Raw genomic sequence first — 8980 nt, forward strand, 5'->3', positions numbered from 1 at the left:
AACAATTTGGAAAGATGAGAAACGAATGAGAGAGTATTAAAACATTGTACAATAGAAAAGAGTTGATGGGACACTGACTGAGAAGGAACTGTATCATGAGGGACTTGTCAGAGCCCTCGTCACAAACTTTTCTTCAAAGATTTCCAGTTCATAGAAATCAGAATAAAAAGGAGGCTCATATTTTTCAGTGTTTGAGCCTACTGTCTGCATTTTCAAACCTTTGAACAAAATATACGTTTTATGTAGTGTCAGTTTTCCCGTGCAGATCTCACTCCAGGTTAATTTTGTTTCTATTTGTAGTCTCTTACTTTGGGGGTCTGTTCTCTTTCGTTTTAAAAGTACCGTTACGCCGCCCGCGCATGTTTTTGTAAGTGTTGTGTTGTGCTCTTGTTGAGAAGCCTCGTGTGCGAGATCTTCAGTGTTTGTGTGGTATTTTCCTTATGGTAATACGTCATTAATTCCAGCAATCTATACAAATCTATGCAGTCCATAACATTAAGTAAAGATGCAAAATAAATTGTTATTCTTTTGAGTAACTTTCCATGTTTAATTAAATGCGCAAAAGAATTAACTATTGTTTGGTCGGGCAGAAGCAATTCATTTCTGATTAATAAGAGTTTCAAACTCTTGTTTCTAAGAAAATATATTCTCGATGCACAAATAAGAAAATATACGTTTATATGTCACAGTATAAGATAATAAAGAATCGCATTATTTTAATCCTCTTTACACAATAATCGAACTAATATTAAAAGTTATTTTTAGAAATCAAACAAGACGATATTTTTATAATTATTAAATGCAACGAGAAACTTTTTTCCTGATTAATCTATGAATACAAACATCTCTAATAGTAGTATAATAGTAAAGTAGATCACTAATAGTTCACTCTATCACTGAACAAATGAAACGGAACGAAACTTCTTAATTATTAATCCAGACGAGAAACTTTTTTCTTTTGATTAGAAATTCACTAATAAAAAGAGAAAATAATAAAATCAAAGCAAACATGAGCATACTATTGCGGAACTATCATGCCCTCATTTTTTAAAATTTTATTTTCATATGGACATTGTGAACACAAAGAAACGGAGATAGTTATCCCATTTTATTTCGCTTTACACAATAATCGAACTAAGATGAAAAGTTTTATTTTCCAGAAATCAAACGAGAAACTTTTAAAACTATTGACTGTGAACAAAGACTTCCTTTTTCTTGATGAAGAATTCACTTCCTTTTTCCAAGACAAGAACATATAATTAGATTTTTAATAACAAAGGTGAACACTCTATCACTGAACAAATAAAGCGAAACGAGACTTCTTAAACTATTAACCGAGACGAGAAACTTATTTTTTCTTGATTTGGAATCCGTTAACAAAAAGAGAAGAGAATAGAATTACAATTTATATTGGAAAAGTTGAGCACACTAACACTGAACTAACGTGCCTCAAAAACTTTAAACTCATTTTCAGATATACATTATGAACTGGAAATAAGCAGGACAGATTTTTATGAACTTAATGAGAGATGGAATAAGGTGAGCATTTTACCAATGAGCTAACATGTCCCTTACACATATACACCACTAGTAAGAACATAGTCTATTAAAAAAGTATTCTTAACTGAATTTCAACCAAAAGGTGACATAGCATAGTCTACCTCTAAAGTTCAGATATCTTTTAGTATGAAAGCTGTGCTAAAACTAGATCCAAAATTTACGGAGGAGCAAGTATTTCAGCTTAATCTAAACGTTAAGCTGAGCCGGTTGACATCAATTCCAAGGTTGTACTTCTGCTTTGGCTCAAAACTTCGAACGTGGAGATCTCAGCTTTTGATGGAAAGAAATACAGTACATATTTATATTAGTGATCAGAACATTTGAAATAAAATGAAATATTTCAGTTTTACGTCCTACGATTATGCCAACAAGGCTAAAGGAGACTGTGATGATTAGCGATAAATGAAATAGTGGACTGAAGAAATTGGGAGGAAACGGGAGAACCATAAGGAAACCCACGGACACCCGGTGTTTGTACACCACAAATTTCACTTGATGGGAGCTGGGATTGAACCCGAGACCGTACACAACATTTAAGGTTGTCACTATATAATTAATTATTGTTGTATCAAGTTGGACATGATAATCGAAGTTTCCTTGGAGTGTTATTTCGTTCAGTCATGCCATTAGTAAAACAAAGCTCGATTCATGCCCATTCCTATTCTTCGTTTGCTGCGGTCAAAAGGTGTGTCCAGAGTCTGAACCCCATTCCACAACATTCCAAATTTTCTGTAAATTTTATCTGTGGACACCTCCCAGAAATGAATTCCTGTTCACGCCCCTCTATTTAAGTATCAAAGAACATTACTAAGCGAAGATTTAAGAATTTTATAATCAAGGATACAAATCATTCGAAACTCGACTCGAATTTAAGTAGAATTTGAGTCGAGTCGTTTCATCTCATGTGTACCATTTCAAGTACTCTCTTCAAGTATCCTACACAGACAATATACTTATCAACGATACTACTATTACAACTTCTTCTTCTTCTTCTTCTTCTTCTTCTTCATTATTATTATTATTATTACTGTTATTATTATTATTATTATTATTATTATTATTACAACACAATGTATAACCATGCAAGATAAGCGATTTGCATCTGAATACTAAAAAACTAGTTAACAGCAGATCTCGTTTGTCAAGAAGTCTTCAGAAGGCAAGGACAGCATTAACGACGACCTGGCTTTGAGTTTTAGGGGAGCAAGTATTTGAGCTCGATTCAAAAGTTAAGCTGAGCCGGTTGACATCACTACCAAGGTTGAGCTTCTGCTTTGGCTCAAAAATTCAACCTTGCAGATCTCAATCTTGGTGAAAAGAACTACAATATATACTTATATTGGTGATCGAAACATTTGAAACGAAATTAAATATTTCTGTTTTACCTCCTATGGTTATGCCAACTAGGCTAAAGGAGACGGTGATGATGAGAAATGAATGAAATGGTGGACTGAAGAAAGCGGGAGGAAGGTGGAGAACCCCAAAGAAACCCACGCCCACACGGTATTTGTACACCACAATGTTCACTTGACGGGAGTTGGGATTGAACACGAGACCGTACACAGCATTTGTTGTTGTCTCGTTATAAAAATTTACTGTCGTATCAAGTTGGATATGGTATTGGAAGTTTTCTTGAAGGATTATTTTATAGTCATGCCAGTAGTAATACAAAATTCGATTTATACCCATTCCTATTGATCGTTTGCTGTGATCAAGAAGTGTGTCCTGGGACCGAACCCCATTCCTCGACATCTAGACTTTTCTGTAAATTTTGTCTAATTTAGGAATAATATCACAAATTTAAAAATGAAAATGAAATGAAATCTTCAAGTTTAACGTCCCACGGTTATGCCGGTTAGGTTAAAGGAGACGGTGATAATGAGAAATGAGTTGAATGGTGGAATGAAGAAAGTGGGAGGAAACGGGAGAACCCCGAGAAAACCCACGAGCACGGTGTTTGTCCACCAGAAAGTTCACACGGCGCGAGCTGGGATCGAATCACGGACCCCAAGCACCGGAGGTGAACGCTCTACCACTGAGCCACCGCGCCTCCTATCACAAATTTAACCTCATTTTAAATGTGGACACCTCTTCGAAATTACTTCCTGTTCACGTCCCCCGTTGTAAGTATTAAACAAGATTTATAAGCGAAGATTTAAGAATTTTATAATATGGGATACAAATCACTAGAAACTCGACTCGAATTTTGGCCGAGTAGTTTTAACTCATGTGTATAATTTCAAGTATCCTACACAGATAACATACTTATCATTATCGATGATACTACTACCACTAAAATTATTATTATTATTATTATTATTATTATTATTATTATTATTATTATTATTATTATTATTATTATTATTATTATTACATCTCCTCGTATAACCATGAAATATAAAGGATTTGTATCTGAATACTGAAAACTAATTGACAGCACATCTCGTTCGTCAAGAAGTCTCCAGGAGGCAAGGACAGCATTCATGAGGTCATGGCTTTGAGTTTTCGCAAGAGTAAGTATGCGGCTCGATCGAAAAGTGATGCTAAACCGGTTGACATTACTACCAGGGTGAGGATTCCGCTTTGACTTAAAAATTCCACCTTGCAGATCTCAACCTTGGTGGAAAGAACTACAGTGTATACTTATATTGATGACCACAACATTTGAAATGAAATGAAATATTTCAGTTTTATGTCCTATGGTTATGCCGGTTAGACTAAAGGAGACGGTGATGATGAGAAATGAATGAAATGATAGACTGAAGAAAGTGGGAGGAAACGGAAATCTCCGAGGAAACTCCGTACACACGGTGTTTGTAAACTCTGCATCAAAAAAAAAAAAAAAATACGACAGCTAACGCCGTGCAGTTAGACCACATAATATACACATTCTTATCCCATAGTCGTGTCAGGTAAAGCGATCCCCTCTCTGTCCCATAACAAAATTAGCTAATAAGATAAGCGCAATTCTAATTTCAAATTACACATGCATTAGTTTCGATAAAACGAAATAACAAAACCGAGACGAAACAATATCCATATGTTGATGTAGGGAGAAACTCAAACACACACAATGAAAAATTGAAATCAAAGGATATCTATTACACACAAATTCAAAAATGAAGCACAGAGAGAGAGAGAGAGAGAGAGAGGGAGGGACAGCGAGAGATAGAAGAGGAGAGAAGAAGAAAAAGAAAAGGGAGACTAGATAAAACTGTGAAATTCAAACATAGCAAGAAGAGAACCTAATATTATAAAGTTCCGTTTCCCAAAATCTAACAGTAATATAGAAAAAAACGTTTGCTTTTACATTTTTTTTAGAACTATTCCAATATATAGAGGATGCTTTAAACATTCCTTATGTCACTTTCGTAATGGATAGCATACGCAATTTCCAGTAGAACTGTATATCCTAGAGACACATCTAAGATAACGTCGATAGTTTAACACGCATGCTTTGTTTCCGCGTCGTTCTTTGCAAATTCGGTCATGTTCATTGCACGTAGTGGTACAAAATACAGTCTAATATACCCAGTAGGTAGCGTTGGTCATATCCTCCATTTCCGACAACTAATGCAAACTGAACAAAACAAAAACGAATAGAGAAAGAAAGAAAGGAAGAAAGAGAAAATTGAAGAGTGCTATTATGCTGCTAAATATCTATCAGAAATGCCCTATATTAAAAGTCCAAACTCTATCGTAATTAAAAGTTGAAAATGTTCGAAAGGAAAATTTTATGTTCCTCATAGATGTAGCATGTTTCAAATTTCAACGAATGAAATTTTGTTTTCAAACCACTAAAGAGGTGACCATTTTCTAGGCTTTTCCGAAGACGTATCTATTACATACATCCAGCATTGATTTCATTTCTTCCGGATAAAATGTAATTTACACAGTTAGAATGAACACGCTAAGAGCTCAAACGGATCATCGTGTCAGTCGGATGATGTTGGTTAGGTTATAGAACCCCACTGGGTCGAGGATTCAAATCCTCATGACCCGGTAATTCGATTGAGACTCGGTAACCCAGAAGTTAAAAAAGAGATTTTAGTTATTTCCTTGCGTTTAAACAGTATTTCTGTCAGAGGGGACCAGGGCTGTGTATGTTATCCCCAGAAGACGAAAAATACGACGTAGAAGTTCCCAGTTAATTAGATTCTCCAGACCAGGTATATCGCACTTTTTCTCCGTTTTAACTTTTCAACAAGATGTGCGTGTGAGCGTGAGAGAGAAAGAGGGGAAGAAGTGAAAGATGCAAAGACAGGATAGGAAACGTCAAGAAAGAGAGAGAGGGGACGAATATAAATATGAAACATACTTATCATTGGAGTGTATGATGTAGAAAACACACACTGTTTATTCGAATTATCGGCAATGATGCCTTATAAGTTCTCCATCAGAAGATGAATTTCTGTTTGCAGCCATTTTTTTATGCAAAGAATTATATTACCTGATCGGGGAATCGAACCAAATTTTTTCCATTCACCGATTGTTTTAGCCAAACTTTGTTTAACAAAGAGTGTAGTGTTTCTTTCTGAGGACGTTAACACGAAAAGTGTATACTGCAGATCAATGATGCCATTGGAATGTCCTGGAGATTCCCTTGCCCTTTCACAACACAATCGTTTCTATCATGATAGAGGTGTTTGCTTCCACATTATTATGTATTGCTTGTCCAGTATGATAAGTCGATTCTTTGCAATCACTTTGTAAAAAATTAACTTTTGCTTGAACAGGACTTGAACCTAAGTTAAATAGCTGGATTTTTCATGAGGCCATTAGGTTGTCCCTACACTATCATGTCACCTGAAATTGCAAGACAGATATTACTTGCCTTAGCCTTGATCTTTGGAAAGAACCGAAGTGCACAAAGAAATTCATTAATTCAACGGCCGAGAGAGACATTAGTGCCCACCAATAAGCAAAAATATACAATTCAGGAGAAAATACAGAAATAAAATATTTTGCAGTGATTTCGCCCGTGAAGTTCAAAAGTACCTGACTATTATTATTATTATTATTATTATTATTATTATTATTATTATTATTATTATTATTATTATTATTATTATTATTATTAGCATCAATTACCCACTTCGTTGGGTTCAATTGAGAAAAACTAGTAATATGTTTCGTTACTCAGTCACTTTTTACTGAAGCGCCATTTCATATCAGTGATTTTCGATGAGTTTTATATATCCTCTCCCCACCATATGCTGTGGGGCACGGCACCTGCAGTGTCATTGTTCATCTCAGCGAGCCGGAAAACTTGGTATTTGGCTGATATTAGTTATTTCGGTCATTTTTATATGTCTTCCCTCCTCCAAATTCCTTGGCTGAATTTAGATATAAACAGCATCAGATGTGTCACTATTAGTCTCAGGTCTCAGCGACTCCAAAATTTTTAGATTCGCCACTAATACAGGTCATTTTTCGTTCTTTTTAAATGTCGCTCCTCCTTCATCTTTTAAGTTACACCGTCAAAATGATATGACAGAAACCATCTCAAGTTCGAACTTCATCTAGATTGAAAATTTGGTCGAGATTAGTTTGTTGGTCCAAGCGTCATTAAGTTATATATATATAGTGTTTTTTTTTTAATAATAAAGGTGAAGGTACGCTGGACCTCATATTCACAATGGTTAAAAAGTTGGAAAGTTGGTTACACACCTTTCTGGGTAATAATAATAATAATAATAATAATAATAGTAATCACACTATATAGCACAATTAGCTCCCAATGTTCAGACTCCAAACACTACACTTTTGAGAAGAACAGCATATTCATATAAGACAATTTAAATATAAACACGTACGTAGGAATTTATTTCGGAAGGAAAAATGAAATGAAGTCTTTAAGTTTTACGCCCCACGATTATGCCGGTTAGGGTAAAGGCGACGGTGATAATGAGAAATGAATGAAATCGTGGAATGAGGAAAGTGGAAGGCAACTGGAGAACCCCGAGAAAACCCACTAGCGCGGTGTTTGTCCACCACAAAGTCCACAGGGAGCGAGCGGGGATTGAACCAGGGACCCCAAGCACCGGAGGTGAACGCTCTACCACTGAACCACTGCGCCTCCTATTTATTGCGGAAGGGTCAATGTATTCGGGGAGATTCAAATTCAATTTGAGGATAAATTATATTAACATTTGTAAAATTGCCCCTAGAATTAGACTAAATTTGCACAAAAGTCAGGATTTCAGGGGGTCCGGACCCCCAAATTCCACCCCCTGCGTACGCCCCTGTTGAAATATCTACGTTTTATAGCCTATTCCAGACAGCAACGTAAATTACGAAAAGACAGCATAATATTTTAAAACATGGTTTATAAAATAAGAAATGTACTCACATGGTCCTTGGCAATTTCAAAAACCGACTATATTTTTTTTTCATATCTGGAGATAACTACTCGACGTTCCTCTACACACTGCACTTTTATACTACGTTTAAGATTTAATTAAAATTTTCATACCTCGAAAATATTTACAGCTTTCTTGTTTGCCACACCACACAACAAATTACACGACCAAGTAAATAAAAGATACTCCATTGCTGAAAATCCAAGATGTTTTAGTGTCCCCGAAGACGAAGCCGCTTGCAAAATGTTCAGATTCAGAGGATCTCTTGAGCCGCTGTGGCCGGAACTTCAATCTTTTCCACCTGTAATTGAGCACAAACTCGAGAGAGCGAAAAGTTTAGTTGCTTCTCAATGGGGAAAAAAAATATAAGATTTTACGGAGAAACCACAAAGCTTGGTTTACTAAATTGCTTTTCTCAACGTGTCCGCAACTAACAAAAGTGAGCCGGCTTCGATATCTATAGAGGTTTCTGCCAAAGCATACAAAGAAACAATAGCACAATAGTTTCGATAACATCTGTGTGGTCCTTCGGTAGGCTACACATCCCGTAAGAAGCTCAATCCTAAATCGTAAAGTTGGTAGGAGGAAAGGACAGCACCTGTGGCCAAAACAAAAGACTCGTAGCCGGCTTGTATAGATAAAGTATTTCCGCATCTTGAGTGCACATTTCCATTTACTGAATGTCCATGTCGTGTATGCATATATATATATATATATATATATATATATATATATATATATATATATATATATATATATATATAGCTTTATTTATCTCAGGAATTCAACCCTCAACTTTCCATCTCTAATGGCCATTGAATTAGCGACAGACAAGTTTGTTGTGAGACATCAGTCTTTTCAGAAAAAGATCTGGTCGGTATTGGTTCAGAGCCTTTATGGTTTATATTACCATGCGAAAAATGAATGAACAAAGTGAAGCGCGAGGGCATACTAGCGCTGGAAAATCCCTGAATATTATTAACTGGTTTCATGAAGGAACAAAGATTCGCAGTTCTTTCTCCAGAAAGAAAAAAAGGAAAACGAAAAAACTGATTTTC

Source organism: Thermobia domestica, chromosome 17 (genome assembly GCF_964235325.1).
Source record: "Thermobia domestica chromosome 17, izTheDome1.hap1.1, whole genome shotgun sequence".
Taxonomy (NCBI): Eukaryota; Metazoa; Arthropoda; class Insecta; order Zygentoma; family Lepismatidae; genus Thermobia; species Thermobia domestica.